We start from the raw sequence: 19,164 nt of genomic DNA on the forward strand, positions 1-19,164 counted from the left end.
CCTGAGAGCGCCGCTACTCGCCGAACTAGCCACCGTGCACCCTAGGCCTCGCCCCATGTCCAGCTGCTGAGAGAAGCTCGTCCTCATCTGCGCACTCAAGATCAGAAGCCCGGGGTGCACTGCATCACCGTCAGCATCATCGTCTTCCTTGGCGGCAACCGTGGATCCCCGCCGTCGATTCGTGCCAAAGAGGGCCTCCCCGAGCCGTCCGAGCTGCTCAATGACTCCGCTGTGAGGACTCCTTCGTTTTCCCCCTCCTCTCCTGCTTGTTCCCGTGCCGTAGCCGTCGTCCCCGCAAGCACCGAGCTCCGGCCATCGCCATTGCCGGCGAACCTCGCACCTCGGAGCTCTTCCGCTCACTTCAGTAGCTCCCGCGTGCTCGCCCAGTCCCCAGGATCCCGATGCGCCCCTCTGCTTTCTGGCTAATGCGCTGCAGCCCTCGTGCCCGTGCAGCGTAGCTCCGGCAGCCGCCCGGCTTGTCACCACCGCCGCTACATGCTGCCCCAGCACACACCGCGGCCACCACTGGATGCGCCGCATCGCGGGCTTTCTAGCGTGCCCAGCTGCTCGTCCAGCCGACGCCAGAGATGGCCAGACAAGGAGCGCCGCCGCGTCTGCCTACCGCCGGCGATTAGTCGCTAGATTAGATGACGTGGCCCAGGCTTAATTAGCTCTAACCACCTATTAGTTAACCCCTAGAGTCACTGACAGCTAGGCCCCACTGTCTAACTAAACATAGCTTAATTTCTGTTTAGTTTTAATTAACCTCAATGGGCCCACGCGTCAGCTTTGACCAAGCTGACGTGGCCGTTGACTGGGCCCGCATGTCAGCGACACATACCAGCCTGAGACACTGACGTGTGGACCCCACTGGTCAGGTTTGACCTGGACCGGGTCGGTTGACCTGCTGACGTCACAGTGACGTAGTGCTGACGCTATAACTCATTTTCTGGATTCATTTAATTCAGGAAATTCCACAAAATAGTATAAACTTCTAAAAATCATAGGAATTCAACCGTAACTCCAAATGAAATAATTTATATATGAAAAATGATCTGAAAAATCCAATATATCCATCTGTACCATTTTCATGCATGTTAGAACAACTTACAGCTGCTGTTTTAGCACAAATCATATATTAGCATTTAAATAAGCACATATGGAGTTCGAATTTGAACCCTTGGTTCAAACCAACTTCATTTAAATCTGTTTTTAGTTGCATTAGCCCAACACACAGCATATTGACATGTCATGATCATGCATCATATTGTGCATTGCATTGATTGTGTTTCCTTCTCTGTTGCCAGTAATTGTCCCCTCTGAGTAGACGTGTTCCGACGATGAGATCGATGACACCGATGAAGAGCTATACTATCTTCAGAAGTGCCAGGCAAGCAAAACCCCCTTGTTCATTCCGATACAATCCCACTCTCTCGCTCCTGCTCTCTTTTACTGCATTAGGACAACAACGATTCATTTGTTACTTGTTGCGGTAGCTGAACCCCTTTATCCTCTGCATGACTTGTCATTGCCACAGTAAATAGATGAAACCCACTAGCATGAGTAGGAGTTGTTTGAGCCCTGATGTGCCTGCTCATTCATGTTTGTTTGTCATGCCTGCTATTGCTCAGAGTTGAGTCAGGTCTGATTCATCGGGGATGAATTGCAATGTGTTGAACATGTCCTACTGTTGAGAGCTAAGTGTGTGAACACGATTTGGTAAAGGTAGCGGTGAGAGGCCATGTAGGAGTACATGGTGGGTTGTCTCATTGCAGTTGTCCTCAGGAACTGAGTTCTGTGTTTGTGATCCATGAACAGCTACTACCACACATTGGGATCCTTAATTGACTCTCTCGACTTATTAATCAACATGATCTCTGTCCAGGAGTTGCAACTAGTTTCTGGTGTTTGTAGGTAGTGTTAGTAGTCTACCAAGTGGCACCCGGTACAGGTGGGCTTGGGACAGACTAGGCACAGTGGCCCGGTGTACCAAGTGGCACCCGGATGGTGGGCTTGGGAACCCTGCACACATCATTTGGGGCCGTGAGTGACACCCTGGCCGGATCTCCTTACGGATGGAACTCAAATAGGCGATAAACCTGGACGAGAGACTTGTGTGGTTAGTCAGGTCGTGGCTGACACCCACACTGGGCTTCCGCTTGAAGGTTGCCGAGTACATGTCGTGTAAACGTCGGTAAGTGGTGAGTGCGTGTGTGATGAAGTACACCCCTGCAGGGTTAACATTATCTATTCGAATAGTCGTGTTCGCGGTAAAGGACTTCTGGGTTGCCTGTACAGTTCATAGACAAGTGAAAGTGGATACTCTAAAATGAGCAAGATAAGCGTGAGTGCTATGGATGGCGTTCTCGTAGGGAGACTGGAGCGGATACATAGTGGTGTATTGATATGGTGAATATGTGGACTCGTGTGCGCCACCTCAAAAGAGTTACTTGCAGTCGTAGTTCAGGTTAGCCACTGAGTCAAAGCTGGCTTGCTGCAGTTAAACCCCACCATCCCCTTGTTGATAATGATGCATATGTAGTTAGATCTGATGTAAGTCTTGTTGGGTACATTTGTACTCACGTTGCTTAATTTGTGTTTTTGTAGAGAGACTTCAGTCTCACTAGTAGTTCTGCGTGGACTTCGACGTTTAGCTTTTTACCTCAGCTATGATCTTGTGCCCTCGGCAGGATCTGGTAGATAGTCAGGCTTCTCAGCCTTTTTCATTTTTAGATGTCTCTACTCAGACATGCTAAGCTTCCGCTTGTGCTTGACTTGTGTGCTCTGAATGTTGGGTCATGAGACCCATGTTTGTAATATCTCGCTCCTCGGAGCCTATTGAATAAAATACTTGAGTTGTAGAGTCATGTTGTGATGCCATGTTGTATTTACACATATCGAGCATATTGTGTGAATGTTATTGAAATGCTTGGTATGTGTGGCATCTGACTATCTAGTTGTTTATCCTTGGTAGCCTCTCTTACCAGGAAATGTCTCCTAGTGCTTCCACCGAGCCTTGGTAGCTTGCTACTGCTCCGGAACACTTAGGCTGGCCGGCATGTGTCCTTCTTCGTTCCTGTGTCTATCCCTTCGGGGAAATGTCACGCGGTGTCTACCGGAGTCTTGCTAGCCTGCTATAGCCCGGTTTACCGGAGTCCTGCTAGCCCAGTGCTACAACCTGGATTCACTCGCTGATGACCGACACATTCGATGCTGGGTCATGGATGCTTGTCCCTGTAAGTTTGTGCCACTTTGGGTTTACGACTAGCCATGTCAGCTCGGGCTCCTTATCATATGGATGCTAGTGACACTATCATATACGTGTACCAAATGGCGCAAACAGTCCCAGGCAAAGGTAAGGCGACACCCGTGGTGATACCGTGCGTGAGGCCGCAAAGTGATATGAGGTGTTACATGCTAGATCGATGTGGCATTGAGTTGGGGTCCTGACAATCTTTCCCTACATCGTCCTGGGGTTTTTAATTTTGCTGAAACTGGCAAGATTTGCTGAGTCATGTCATGTAGCCCCCGAGTCTCAAGGTGACTCGAGGAGTTGCCTCGATATTCTTCATATTTGACCGTGATATAACCGGTACAAGTTGTATATCATTGGTGTTGATAGCACAATGTAAATCCACAGAAGGTTGAGGTGACTACGATGGGTTATAAATGATCTGGTATGAGCCATTCTAGCAACTCGGCCAATGGTTCCTTCCAACTGGCGATTTGAAATTAACCAAACTATAGGGGTGGTGACTTGTGCACCTGCCCATTGAGCCACCCAGTGCAGACGGCGGTTGATAGTATATGATAATTTGCCTCCATTTTATTGAAAGAAAACCGGGCTACCCAAACTATGATTTGCTCATACTCAATAAATAAATTATGGAGACATGTGCGGCTGGTGTGTTGATGTAGACCAGGCCGCGAGAGACGGATTACAAAGATGATCACAGCATCAGAGGTGGCTCGGACAGATGAGTGGGCCGCGACATTGTAAGCCGGTGCGGATGGGCGCGTTAACCACATCATGTTGATTTAAATCGTGCCGTAAAAACAGAGGTTTGAATATATATTCCTCAAGCATCATGGCACAGTCAGATGCTAGCGCATGATAATGGTGGCACGGGCTATACATCCATGACACGATAATCGCACATGCAATGAACAATTGTCCTGCATAAACAATATTGCAGACCAAGGCAAAGATAAACTTTTTTTTTGACAAAAAACAATAAATGCTAATAACACAAACTTGGATGGATATCACCTGAATGCTAGATGATCTTTGTGTGGTCCATAAATCAACTTATATATGGTGGCCCCATAATGGCGTGGATGGGCATATCACTACTGCCAGTAACAATAGATGACCCTGAGATTTTGAACCGAAGCCTTTTGATAGTCCGGCCGGAACATTTTGATAATCCAGAACTTTTGAACCGGAACCTGTTGATAACCCGGTCGGAACTTTTTGAGCCGGAACTTCTAGAACCGGAACTTTTTGATAATCCAAACGGAACTTTTGATAATCCGGAACTATTGAACCGGAAACTCTTGATAACCTGACCGGATTTTTTTTCAAACCTAAGTCGAAACCCTTTGGTGACTCAGACATAACCTTTTGGTGATTCTTCTGGAACTCTTGGGCGATTCGGATGGAACCTTTCGTCGAGGCGGTCGGAACTTTTTGGCGACTCAGACGGAACCTTTCGTCGAGGTGGTTGGAACCTTTTGGTGATCCGACCAACACTTTCCGTTGAACCAGAACCTTTCAATGAGCCTGCCGGAACTTTCCGACGAGCCGGCTGGAACTCTCCGACGAGCCGGACGAAACTTCTTCAATAAGCTGGACGGAGCTTCTCGATCCCTGGGGTAGCGCCCTCCAAGAACTCAACACCACCGTGCGCAAGCCCCACAGTGGGCGCCAACTGTCGTGGAATTGTCACGGCAGATGTCCTAGTGTGAGGACTTAGTCGCGAGGCCAACGCATCTATGTGGTAGCTTGAGAGGGGTTGGGTGGAATCGAGAGACGCAACACAAGACAAGGGTTTAGACATCTTCGGGCCCCGAAAAACATCATCTGGTAATAACCCTACATGTTGTTTGTGGCTAGGTCTCATTATGATCCTCATGAAGTCGCCGTAAACCCGCTCTCCTAGTTATGTCTAGCCCTAGAGATTGTTTCTTCTTGATTGTCCCTCTTTGGGGAGCCCTGCCCTCCTTATATATGTTGAAGGGGCGGGTTACATGACTAGTCCTAGTAGGATTAGGATTACTCTATTACAAGTGGAGTCCTATTCTTGCTTCCTTTGTAGGAGAATATTCCTTGTGCTTTCCTCATAAATCGGCCCGCCATTAATATAAACCGGCCTTCTGGGACTTGGGCCTTGTCATCCGTCTGTCCCACCCGCCGGGTTACCAGTGAGTCATAATGTTCAGGTATGTTGCTTGTAAACCGTCTGGTTAGAGCGGGTCGCCAGTGAATCACCAAATGTCAACCGGGTCTCAAGTAAACCGCCAGGCCCGGTAGGGTCATATTTCCCGCCGGTTCATACCGCGGGGTATATCCCCGACACTAGTGAGGCAAGTCCTTCATGGGCGATGGACATGGTCGGATAGACAAGGTTGCTTCTTCGTGGACCCTTCATGGGTGAAGCCCTCCATAGACTCGCGCAGCCGTTACCCTTCATGGGTTGAAGTCTCCATCAACGTGGATGTACGATAGCACCACCTATTGGAACCATGACAAAAAAATCCATGTCTCCAATTGCGTTTGCATACTCCAATCCCATCCCTTTACTTTCTTGCAAGTTGCATGCTTTACTTTCCGCTGCTCATATACTCTTTGCATGCTTGCTTGATTTGTATTGTGAATGGTTAAACTTATGCTTAAACTCCACCCAAACTTGAAAAACTTAAAAACAGCCAACTTTGTGTGTTGAGTGTCTAATCACCCCCCTCTAGACACCTCTTCTCGATCCTTTCATGAAACCACTTAGGTTTGCAAGAGGAAATGTAGACTTCACAAACAAATTTGTCTTTTACTCTGTATTGAATGTTGTCCCAGAGAAGCATCCATGTTAGTAGCAAGAACATATGTTTGATACCTCTTCGTCGTATCTATTATTTTTTATTGTTCCATGCCAATATTCTTCAACTTTCATATAATTTTGGCAACTTTTTATACTATTTTTGGGACTAACATATTGATCCAGTGCCCAGTGCGAGTTCATGTCTGTTGCATGTCTTATGTTTCGCAGAAAACCCATATCAAACGAAGTCCAAACGGGATAAAAATGGACGGCGAATTATTTTGGAATATTTGTGATTTTTGGGAGGAAGAATCAACATGAAACGGTGCTCGAGGTGGCCAAGAGAGTGGCCCACGCCACCACTCCAGGTGGGCGCACCCCCCTATCTCATGGGCCACCCATAAGGCGGTTGATGCCCTTCTTTGGCTGCAAGAAAGCTAATTTTTGGAAAACGATCTGGACGAAGGTTCCAATCCAATCAGAGTTACGGATCTCCAGATATAAAGGAAACGGTGCCTGGGCAGAATTCGGGAACGCAGAAACAGAGAGATAGATCCAATCTCGGAGGGGCTCTCGCCCCTCCCAAGCCATGGGATCCAAGGACCAGAGGGGAAACCCTTCTCCCATCTAGGGAGAAGGTCAAGGAAGAAGAAAAATAAGGGGGGCTCTCTCCCCCTTCCTTCCGGTGGCGCCGAAACGCCACCGGGGGCCATCATCATCACCGCGATAATCACCAACACCTCTGCCATCTTCACCAACATCTCCATCACCTTCCCCCATCTATATCCAGCAGTCCACTCTCTCGCAACCCGCTGTACCCTCTACTTGAACATTGTGCTTTATGCTTCATATTATTATCCAATGATGTGTTGCCATCCTATGATGTCTGAGTAGATTTTCGTTGTCCTATCGGTGATTGATGAATTGCTATGATTGGTTTGAGTTGCATGTTTTATTATTGGTGATGTGCCCTCTGTGTCGCGCAAGCGTGAGGGATTCTCGTTGTAGGGTGTTGCAATACATTCATGATTCGCTTATACTGGGTTGCGTGAGTAGCTGAAACACAAACCCGAGTAAGGGGATTGTTGCGTATGGGATAAAGGGGACTTGATACTCTAATGCTATGCTTGGATTTTACCTTAATGAATCTTTAGTAGTTGCGGATGCTTGCTAGAGTTCCAATCATAAGTGCATATGATCCAAGTAGAGAAAGTATGTTAGCTTATGCCTCTCCCTCAAATAGAATTGTAATAGTGATTACCGGTCTAGTAACATAGTTAATTGCTTAGGGACAATTTCACAACTCCTACCACCACTTTTCCACACTCGCTATATTTACTTTGTTGCATCTTTATCTAAACAGCCCCTACTTTTCATTTACGTTTTCTTTATTATCTTGCAAAGCTATCCTATCACACCTACAAAGTACTTCTAGTTTCATACTTGTTCTCGATAAAGCGAACGTCAAGCATGCGTAGAGTCATATCAGTGGCTGATGTAATCCTCTTTTTGCGGTGTGTTTGTTGAGACCGATGAATTGTGGGTTTATGATCCGGTATTATCTATGTTTGAATCTTCTTTGAATTCTTTTATGTATGATTGAGTTATGTTTGCAAGTCTCTTTGAATTATCCTTTTTGGTTTGGCCAACTAGATTGGTAGTTCTTGCAATGGGAGAAGTGCTTAGCTTTGGGTTCAATCTTGCGGTGTCCTTTCCCAGTGACAGAAGGGGCAGCAAGGCACGTATTTTATTGTTGCGATCGAGGATACAAAGATGTTTTTTTATCATATTGCATGAATTTATCCCTCTACATCATGTCATGTTGCTTAAGGCGTAACTCTGTTTTTAACTTAATACTCTAGATGCATGCTGGATAGCGGTCGATGAGTGGAGTAACAGTAGTAGATGCAGAATCGTTTCGATCTACTTGTGTCGGACGTGATGCCTATATACATGATCATTGCCTAGATATACTCATAACTATGCTCAATTCTGCCAATTGCTCAACAGTAATTTGTTCACCCACCGTAGAATACTTATGCTCTTGAGAGAAGCCACTAGCGAAACCTATGGCCCCCGGGTCTATTCTCATCATATCAATCTCTATCTCTTTATTTACTTGCTTTGCTTTTACTTTGTCTTTTACCTTTTACTTTGCATCTATCTATCAAAAATACCAAAAATATTATCTATCAGATCTCACTCTCGTAAGTGACCATGAAGGGATTGACAACCCCTAATCGCGTTGGTTGCGAGTTGCTATCGTTTTGTGTAAGTACGAGGGACTTGTGTGTGGTCTCCTACTGGATTGATATCTTGGTTCTCAAAAACTGAGGGAAATACTTACGCTACTTTGTTGCATCATCCTCTCCTCTTCGGGGAAATCCAACGCAGTGCTCAAGAGGTAGCAAGAAGAATTTCTGGCGCCATTGCCTGGGAGGCTCACGCAAGCAAGTCAACTATACCAAGTACCCATCGCAATCCCTATCTCTCGCATTACATTATTTGCCATTTGCCTCTCGTTTTCCTCTCCCCCACTTCACCCTTGCCGTTTTATTTTCCCTCTCTTTCCCAATCTCCTCCTCTCTTTCCCGTTTGCCTTTTTTTCCCGTTGCCTTTCTGTTTTCTTGTGTGTTGGATTACTTGTTGCCATGGCGCAAGCTAATACCAAATTGTGTGACTTTTCGAATACCAATAATAATGATTTCCTTAGTACTCCGATTGCTCCTCTTAATAATGATGAGTATTGTGAAATCAATACCGCTTTGCTGAATCTTGTTATGAAAGATCAATTCGCCGGCCTTCCTAGTGAAGATGCCGCTACTCATCTAAACAAATTTGTTGATTTGTGTGATATGCAAAAGAAGAAAGATACGGATAACAATATTGTCAAATTGAAGTTATTTCCGTTTTCGCTTAGAGATCGTGCTAAAGTTTGGTTTTCGTCTTTGCCTAAAAATAGTATTGATTCTTGGAACAAGTGCAAAGATGCTTTTATCTCTAAGTATTTTCCTCCCGCTAAGATCATCACTCTTAGGAACGATATTATGAATTTTAAACAACTTGATTATGAGCATGTTGCCCATTCTTGGGGAAGAATGAAATTGATGCTTCGCAATTGCCCTACTCATGGTTTGAATTTATGGATGATCATACAAAAATTTTATGCTGGATTGAATTTTGCTTCTAGAAATCTTTTAGATTCGGCCGCGGGAGGCACGTTTATGGAAATTACGTTAGGAGATGCTACAAAATTGCTTGATAATATTATGGCTAATTATTCTCAATGGCACACCGAAAGATCTTCTAGTAAAAAAGTGCATGCTATAGAAGAAATCAATGTTTTGAGTGAAAAGATGGATGAACTTATGAAGATGTTTGCTCCTAAAAATACTCCTCTTGATCCCAATGATATGCCTTTGTCTACTTTGCTTGAGAATAATAATGAATCTATGGATGTGAATTTTGTTGGTACGAATAGTTTTGGAAACAACGTGTATAGAGGGAATTTTAATCCTAGGCCCTATCCTAGTAATCCTTCTAATAATTATGGAAATTCCTACAACAACTCTTATGGAAATTTTAATAAGACGCCCTCTGAATTTGACAGTAGTGTTAAAGAGTTTATGAATTCACAAAAGAATTTTAACGCTTTGCTTGAAGAGAAATTGCTTAAAGTTAATGATTTGGCTAGGAACGTTGATAGAATTTCTCTTGAAATTGATTTTTTAAAGCTTAGATCGATTCCTCCTAAACATGATATCAATGAGTCTCTCAAATCCATGAGAATTTCCATTGATGAGTGCAAGGAAAGAACCGCTAAGATGCGTGCTTCCAAAGATGCCTTTATTAAAGCGTGTTCTTCCGATTCCTATGAAAATCAAGATGAAGATCTAAAAGTTATTGATGTGTCCCCCATTAAATCTTTGTTTTGCAATATGAATCTTGATGAAACTGATTATGATCTTCCTTTACCTAGAAGGTGTTCTAAGAATTCGGAGTTTCTAGATCTTGATGATGAAACTGATGAAAGTGGGATTGAAAGAAATAAAAATCGAGATGTTGCTAAACCCACTATTTTGATCTCAAGGAATTTAATTATGAAAATTGCTCTTTGATTAGTTGTATTTCCTTGTTGCAATCCGTACTAGATTCTCCTCATGCTTATAGTCAAAATAAGGCCTTTACCGAACACATTGTTGATGCCTTGATGCAATCTTATGAAGAAAAACTTGAGTTGAAAGTTTCTATCCCTAGCAAACTCTATGATGAGTGGGAACCTACTATTAAAATTGAAATTAAAGATTATGAGCTCCATGCTTTGTGTGATTTGGGTGCTAGTGTCTCTACTATTCCCAAAACTTTATGTTATTTGCTAGATTTCCGTGATTTTGATGATTGCTCTCTAAACTTGCATCTTGCGGATTCCACTATTAAAAAGCCTATGGGAAGAATTAATGATGTTCTTATTGTTGCAAATAGGAATTGTGTGCCCGTAGATTTTATCATTCTTGATAGACCTTTCCTTCATGCCCTATTATTCTTGGTAGACCTTTCCTTAGAACGATTGGTGCAATTATTGATATGAAGGAAGGGAATATTAGATTCCAATTTCCCTTAAAGAAGGGCATGGAACACTTCCCTAGAAAGAAAATAAAATTACCATATGAATCTATCATGAGAGCCACTTATGGATTGCCTACCAAAGATGGCAATACCTAGATCTATCATTGCTTTTATGCCTAGCTAGGGGCGTTAAACGATAGCGCTTGTTGGGAGGCAACCCAATTTTATTTTGTGTTTTTTGTTTTTGCTTCTGTTTAGTAATAAATAATCCATCTAGCATCTGTTTGGATGTGGTTTTATGTTTTAATTAGTTTTTGTGCCAAGTAGAACCTATAGGATAACCTACGATGATAGTTGATTTGATTCTGCTGAAAAACAGAAACTCTGCACGCACGAATATAATTTTCTTAAATCACAGGAACGTGATTTTGCGCTTAAATCAAAAATAATTATCCCCTTGTATAATTCCATTGTATTATAAAAATAATGTGCTAAGGTTTGCATTTAGGATGTTTACAATGCTTGTTGGTTTGTACGGTGCAGGACAGAAACTTTGACTGTAGTGCGCGATTTTACATTTTTTACTGGAACGTCAATTGGTTCTGATTCCTTTTGCACTGTCTTTATATACAACTTATTTAGTTTTCCTAATTTTGGTAGAATTTTTGGGGTAGCAGAAATATGGTGGATGTTCATATTGCTACAGACTGTTCTGTTTTTGACAGATTCTGTTTTTTGATGCATAGTTTGCTTGTTTTGATGAATCTATCAATTTATATTAGTGGATTAAGCCATGGAAAAGCTATATTACAGTATACACAATGCAAAAACAAAATATGAATTGATTTGCAACAGTACTTAGAGTGGTGATTTGCTTTATTATACTAATAGATCTTACCGAGTTTTCTGTTGAAGTTTTGTGTGGATGTAGTGTCTAATCGAGGATGGCTCGATATGAGGAAAAGGAAGAGAGGCAAGAGCTCAAGCTTGGGGATGCCTGAGGCACCCCAAGTGAATATTCAAGGAGACTCAAGCATCTATGTTTGGGGATGCCCTGGAAGGCATCCCCTCTTTCTTCAACAAGTATCGGTATGTTTTCGGATTCGTCTCGTTCATGCATTATGTGCAAGTCTTGGAGCGTCTTTTGCATTTAGTTTTCATTTTTATTTTATGCACCATGCTGGTATGAGATAGTCCTTGGTTGATTTATAGAATGCTCATTGCACTTCACTTATGACTTTTGAGTGTGGCTTTATAGAATGCTTCATGTGCTTCACTTATATCATTTGAAGTTTGGATTGCCCGTTTCTCTTCACATAGAAAACCGCCATTTGTGGAATGCTCTTTTGCTTCACTTATATTTGTTAGAGCGTGGGAATATCTTTTTTAGAAAGAATTAAACTCTCTTGCTTCACTTATATCTATTTAGAGAGATGACAGGAATTGTTCATTCACATGGTTAGTCATAAAATCCTACATAAACTTGTAGATCGCTGAATATGATATGTTTGATTCCTTGCAATAGTTTTGCGATATAAAGGTGGTGATATAAGAGTCATGCTAGTGGGTGGTTGTGGATTGTAGAGACACTTGTGTTGAGGTTTGCAAGTCTCGTAGCATGCACGTATGGTAACCGTTGTGTGACAAATTTGAAGCATCGGGTGTTTCTTTGGTTGCCTTCCTTATGAGTGGCGGTCGGGGACGAGCGATGGTCGTTTCCTACCAATCTATCCCCCTAGGGGCATACGTAGTAGTACTTTCCTTCGAGGGATAATAAACTTTTGCAATAAGTATATGAGTTCTTTATGACTAATGTGAGTCCATGGATTATACACACTTTTACCTTTCCATCATTGCTAACCTCTTCGGTACCATGCATTGCCCTTTCTCACCTTGATATGATACGCTCTATCACATATAAGCCTCCTTATATCTTCCTCAAAACAGCCACCATACCTACCTATTATGGCATTTCCATAGCCATTCCGAGATATATTGCCATGCAACTTTCCACCGTTCCATTCATCATCATGACATACATTACTTTTGTAATATTTCCAATGCATGATCATGAAGTTGACATCGTATTTGTGGCAAAGCCACCATGCATAAATTTTCATACATGTCGCTCTTGATTCATTGCACCACCCCGGTACACCACCGGAAGCATTCATATAGTCATATCTTTGTTCTAGTATCGAGTTGTAATATTGAGTTGTAAGTAAATAAAAGTGTGATGATCATCATTATAGAGCATTGCCCCATGAAAAAAAAGAAAAAAAGGAAAAAAAGGAAAGGCCAAAGAAGCCTAAATAAAAAAGGGGGCCAAAGAAGCCCACCGAAAAAAAGGAAAAAAAAGAAAAAGAAAGAAAAAGAAAAGGGGCAATGTTACTATCTCTTTTTCCACACTTGTGCTTCAAAATAGCACCATGTTCTTCATGTAGTGAGTCTCATATCTTGTGCTTTGAAGTAGCACCATGTTCTTCATATAGTGAGTCTCATAGGTTGTCATTTTCATATACTAGTGGGAATTTTTCATTATAGAACTTGGCTTGTATATTCCTTCGACGGGCTTCCTCAAATGCCCTAGGTCTTCGTGATCAAGCAAGTTGGATGCACACCCACTAGTTTTCTTTTGTTGAGCATTCATTTATAGCTCTAGTGCATCTGTTGCATGGAAATCCCTACTCCTCATGTTGACATCAATTGATGGGCATCTCCATAGCCCGTTGATTAGCCGTGTCGATGTGAGACTTTCCAATTTTTTGTCTTCTCCACACAATCTCCACCATTATTCTATTCCACCTATAGTGCTATATCCATGGCTTGCGCTCATGTATTGCGTGAGTGTTGAAAAAGCTGAAGCGCGTTAAAAAGTATGAACCAATTGCTCGGCTTGTCATCGGGGTTGTGCATGATGGGGGCATTTTGTGTGACGAAAATGAAGCATGACCAAACTATATGATCTTGTAGGGATAAGCTTGCTTTGGCCTTGTTGTTTTGAAAAGACATGATTGCTTTATTGGTACGCTCGAAGTATTACTGTTTTTATGTCACATCCCTAGTTCTATTAATGCCTAGTGCTAGCATCTGGTGTTGCATCATGTTTAAATTTCAGTTAAACCTGAAATGGGGATTGCCTAAACCCTAGCATCAAAGGAATCCACTAGGTTCAACTAAAATATTCTCAGTGAATCCAAATGGCTTTCAAAAATGTTCAACATTTCTGGAAAATGCTGGAAACATTAACCAGAGGTGTTGCACCTTTTTCCATGTCATATTTGGGCTATGGATTAAATCATATGCTATTTGCAATTGGGCATTTAAATGCTATATAATATTTTAAATGCTCAATTAATTCTGAACTTAAGTGAGGGGTGTTGGGAATATTCCAAATAGAGCCCACAATTATTTTCAGGATTTTTCAAAATGTTTTGGTATTTTAAATAAAGCCCAGAAGTTACAGAAAAACAGAAAACAGAAAACAATTTAGAAAAGAGAGAGAGAGAGAACACCTACCTGGGCCACTTACCTGGCCGGCCCAGCTGGCAGCCCACCTATGTGGCCCAGCCCACCTGGCCCCTCCCCTGTCGTCTTCCTCCCTGCCAGGAGGACGAGCGTGTGGCCGACGCACGCCGGCGCATGCCCAGTCACCTCCTTCTTGCCGCTTCGCCCTAGCCTCTTCGGGTGGTGCCACGCACCTCCCTGCCTCTCTCCCTCACTCTTCTTCGCTCCCCCCTCCTCTGTTTCTCCCTCTCGCGAACGCCCGAGCGCGCCCGTTGCCACCGTTCGCCGCCACCGTGTCCACCGTATCCACCTCGTTCCCTGATCGGCCTACGAGCTCCGCCTGGTCCCCCTCTTCCTCCTCACCAAGAGGCACGGCGTCGGAAGACCCTGGTCGCCGCCAGCGCTGCTGTTTTCCCCCTCGGTCGTCCGAGATCGCCGCTGCCCGTATGTCGCCATCCGGCCTTCTCTGAGCTCGCCGAGGCCACCGCTGCACCCGCTGTGAGCTCTGCCATCATTTCCCCCTCTCCCCGTGCTCTACCTCCCTCTCTAGCTGCCGTTCGCAACGAGCCCAAGAGCTCATCGCCGCCGGCCATGTCGCTGCCATGGATATGGCTGCTGAAGCTCGTAGTAGATCACACCACTGCACTCAGTGCCTCCCCACAAGCCCGTAGCATGCCCCAGCTCGCCTTCCCGTGCCCCCTGGCTCTCGCTTGCATCTCGGCCGAACCCCGGCCGCCGCCGAGCTCGTCTCCGGCGCCACTCCCCAGCCGTGCCACCACCACGGTTGGATGCGGACAAGCGTCCGCATCCCGTAGTTGTGCTTCGCGCGCCAACGGCGCTCTGTAGGCGAATCTCGCAGCGCACCGCCGCGTCTGGACTCGCCGGCGGCTAAACGCCAGCGACCGCTAACCTGTTGACCGGCGTGGGTTGACCCCACTGCCCGGTTCGACTTCGCCCTCTCTCTCACTGACATGCGGCCCACCGGCTAATTAATCTAGTTTAACTTTAAACTTAATTAGAATGACCCAGGTTAGTGCTAACTAAACTAGATTAGTTTAACTAACAACTGACCAGTGGGTCCCACTGGTCAGGTTTGACCTGGTCAGCCACAGCCTACCTGCTCACGTAATGCTGTTGTCATGCTGACGCGGTAATATTTTCTGGAATTTAAATAAATCAGAAATGATATATAAATTTCAGAAAATTCCCTAAACTTCTAAAAATCATATAAATTCAACCGTAGCTCAGAATGAAATAAATTATATATGAAAAATTATCAGAACAATATGAAGAATCTGTTTATGGCATTCTCATGCATGTTTGAACAACTTACAACCACTGTATATGACAATTTGAATAAATGGCATTTGAAATGCCTATCATGGAGTTTGAATTTGAATCTTGTGTCCAAATCAGCTTCACTCAAATTGTTACTAGTTGCATTAGCTCAACCAACAGCATATTGCCATGTCATGATCATGCATCATATTGTGCATTGCATTGATTGTGTTCTTGCTTGTTTGCCAGTGTTTGTCCGCCCCCGATAGACGTGGTTCCGATGATGAGTTCGATGACACCGATGAAGAACTATATTATCTACAGAAGTGCCAGGCAAGCAAAAACCCCTTGTTCATTCCGATACAATCCCACTCTCTCGCTCCTGCTCTCTTTTATTGCACTAGGACAACAATGATTCATCTGTTATTTGTTGCGGTAGTTGAACCCCTTTATCCTCTGCATGACCTGTCATTGCCACAGTAAATAGATAAAACCCACTAGCATGAGTAGGAGTTGTTTGAGCCCTGTTGTGCCTACTCATTCATGCTTGTTTGTCATGCCTGCTACTGCTTAGAGTTGAGTCAGGTCTGATTCATCGGGGATGAATCAGAGGTGTGTGAACTTGTCCTTCTGTGTGTGAGCTAAGTGTGTGAACACGATTTGGTAAAGGTGGCAGTGAGAGGCCATGTAGGAGTACATGGTGGGTTGTCTCATTGAAGCCGTCCTCAGGAACTGAGTTCTGTGTTTGTGATCCATGCAACAGCTACTACCATGCATTGGGCCCTGAAATATGACCCCGCTCGACTTCTTGATCACCCTTGTCCTCTGTCCAGGAGTTGCAAGTAGTTTCTGGTGTTTGTAGTATGCTGGAGGTCGTGCACAGCGCTGACCGGAGGGGTGCGCTGTGATGCGGTAGGCACATGGCACGGTGTACGGGGCGCCCGTTTAGTGTCTCTGGAACCCTGCACACATCGTTCGTGGCCGTATGTGGAAACTTCGGCCGTACTCTGTCGGGGAAGCTGATCCACGAACACCTATGGGACCGGCAGACCGAGCCCCTTTCGGTTCGGCGGGGGGCGGAGGTCGCACGAAGAGCGGATCGAGGCGAAGCACACGAGCAGTTTTACCCAGCTTCGGAGCTCTCCGGAGAGATAATACTCCTACTGCTGCTTGTCTGATTGTATTGAGTTCTTGCTCAGGAGCGCTGAGTGCTACAGTACGCACCAGCTGCTAACGAGACCGAGCATGAGTGTTTTTCTGGCTTCGAAACCCCCCGCCCTATGTTGCGCATGGGCCTCCTTTTATATGCTCAAGGGGTCTCCGACAGGTGGCAACGTAGACAAGGGCAAAAATGGAAAAGGAATTGCGGTTGGTACAACTACTTGTACAGTGTATCCTACCTAACCCTGACGGCAAGGGATAAAGGCATTAAATGCCCGTCTGCGTCGCCCAAATAGTGCAAAAAGGACTGTCAGGGACGCCACCGTTCGCCATGATGGTAGTCTTGTCAGCGTCGCTTGCCACCGTGCACCGCTGGCTGCACAGCCTCTTGCCACGTGCGTCTGGAAAGGCCTCAGGGCGACACGTTGGTGGACGTGCTGGAGCGCGGGTACTGAGTGGTAGCTTGTTGCGGCAAGCGCCTTGCCGCGGATATTGTCTTGTCGCGCCCGGAAGCTTGTCGCTCACCGGGCCTTGCCGGGACGCGTGGCGCGTCGCGGCATGTTCCTTGTGATGCCTTGGTTGGCCTTCCCGGCAAGCTCCTCTTGTCGGGGCCTTGTCTCCTTGGCTTGAATACTTTGTTCTTGAATGGTTCCAAAGGAACCACGGAGGACCTTGGCGGTCACCCGGCAAGCCTTGCCGGGGGGTGCTGCAACTGCCCGTGCACAAGTTTGGGATACTAGGGTACCCCTACTTTAGTACACCGACAGGAGCCTCCGGGCCTGGGCCACACATGGCGCCGAGCGCTGTTGGGCCAGGCCCAAAACAGGGCACGGGCACGCGCGGCCTGGGTTACGCCGTATCTTACTCCGTATCCACCGCGCCCTCCCCGAACGGCACGCGTTGAATGCGGCGTCGTGGGAGAGATCGTGGGTGGTTTCTTTATTCGGAATAACGGGACGCCCGCCCCCTCCCTCTTTATAAGCAGGGGAAACAGGGGCAGTTCGCCCATCTCGCCGGTTGCTACTCCAATCTCAAAAATCTCCGCCGCTCCCCCCTTCTTCCCAAATCTGAAAGAGAGCAGCGCTCCACCCCCCATCGCCACCAGCATCACCAACGCCGCCGATCTCCCCCACCACCTTCGTCATGGCTCCGAAAGCCGACAAGGGGAAGGTCGTGAAGTCGGCCGAGGCGCAGCGGCTCGCGGCGCTGCGAAAGGAGTGGGCAATCTTCCCCTCCCCCCCCCAGCTCGACGCGAAGGAGCTGAGGGAGTACTACTACCTCTGCTGGTCGACGGAGACGCGAGCGCATCCGTGCACGAAGGTACTCCCAGCTGCCGCTTCGGAACTGGCTCCGAATGGATACCCTTTCTTCGCACTGTTCTTCTACTGTGGGCTCTGCCCGCCTTTCTCTGAATTTTTCTGCGATATCATGAACACCTACGGGTTCCGCCTCCTTGACTTCACCCCCAATGCCATTCTAACCATGGCAGTTTTCGCACATCTCTGCGAAAACTTTGTCGGAGTCCATCCAAATGTCGCTCTTTTTTGCCACTTCTTTATGCCCCGAGTCGAGAGAGGAGAACCTTTATCCGGCGGAATCACCTGGATCTCAAGAGCTGGCAAGAAGGAAGCTTATCTGGAGGGAGAGCTCCGCAGCAAGTGGGAGGAATGGAGAGCAGAATGGTGCTGGATTGTCGAGGAGAACCCGCAGCCATGCACCGCCCAGCGCCAAGTCCCAATAGCGCGCGGCAACGATTGGAGCAACGTGGCCCTAGAAGACGATAGGCTGAAGATTGCCGTCATCCGGATCTTACGCCTCAGGCTTGCCGGGCTCACCGTAGGCGCCGTTGGCGCAGATTTCCTTCGCCGCCGCATCGCCCCCCTGCAGGAGAGGAGGAGACCCGCCTGGGAGTTCCAAAACTCGGCGGATATCATGAGGCTGCGCCCGGGCCTCAACTTCAACTTCACCGTCCTGGAACTGGACGCGATGATCCTGGAGCTGTTCAAGCGCGATCCTCAGCATCCCGAAGCGTTCATGTTGCCGAGGGGTGTCGTTCCGTTGTGCAACAACTCCTCGCTCGACCACATCCGCGCAATGATGCCGCTGTGCGATTCGCATGGAATCGTCACAACCTGGCAAGAGCCTGCGGACGACGTCGTGCGGGATTTCTCTGATGGCTTGGTAGAAGTGCCGGTCTGCTCCGACGAACAGAAGAGCCTCACCCGCGACACCACCGATGCGGAGATGTAGCGCATCGCCACTAGGCTGGAAGAGGCGGCAGCAGCCGCTGCCGCGGGTGAGTTTGGATTCACCGTGGAGGAGGCAGAGGCAGTAGAGGCGGCGAGCCTTGTCGAGCGAGAGGAGTTTGCCGGCGAGTAAGAGCTTGTCGGGCCTGAAGCTGAGTCGAGCGAGCCCGCCGAGGGCGCGAGCGACTCGTTGAAGATCGGCTCCTCCTCCTCCCCACCTTCAGCCAGCTCGCCGCAAGAGGAGCCCCCAGCTCCACCAAGAAGGCGTCTCCGCAAGGCCGGGGACGTAGCGGGGCGGTAGGCGAATCAACAGCCGCCGTGCCGCGCGACACGCTCTACCGCGGCAAGCACTGTTGCCGGGGGAGCGCCTC

The sequence above is a fragment of the Triticum dicoccoides genome, chromosome 4B, assembly GCF_002162155.2.
Source record: "Triticum dicoccoides isolate Atlit2015 ecotype Zavitan chromosome 4B, WEW_v2.0, whole genome shotgun sequence".
Classification (NCBI taxonomy): Eukaryota; Viridiplantae; Streptophyta; class Magnoliopsida; order Poales; family Poaceae; genus Triticum; species Triticum dicoccoides.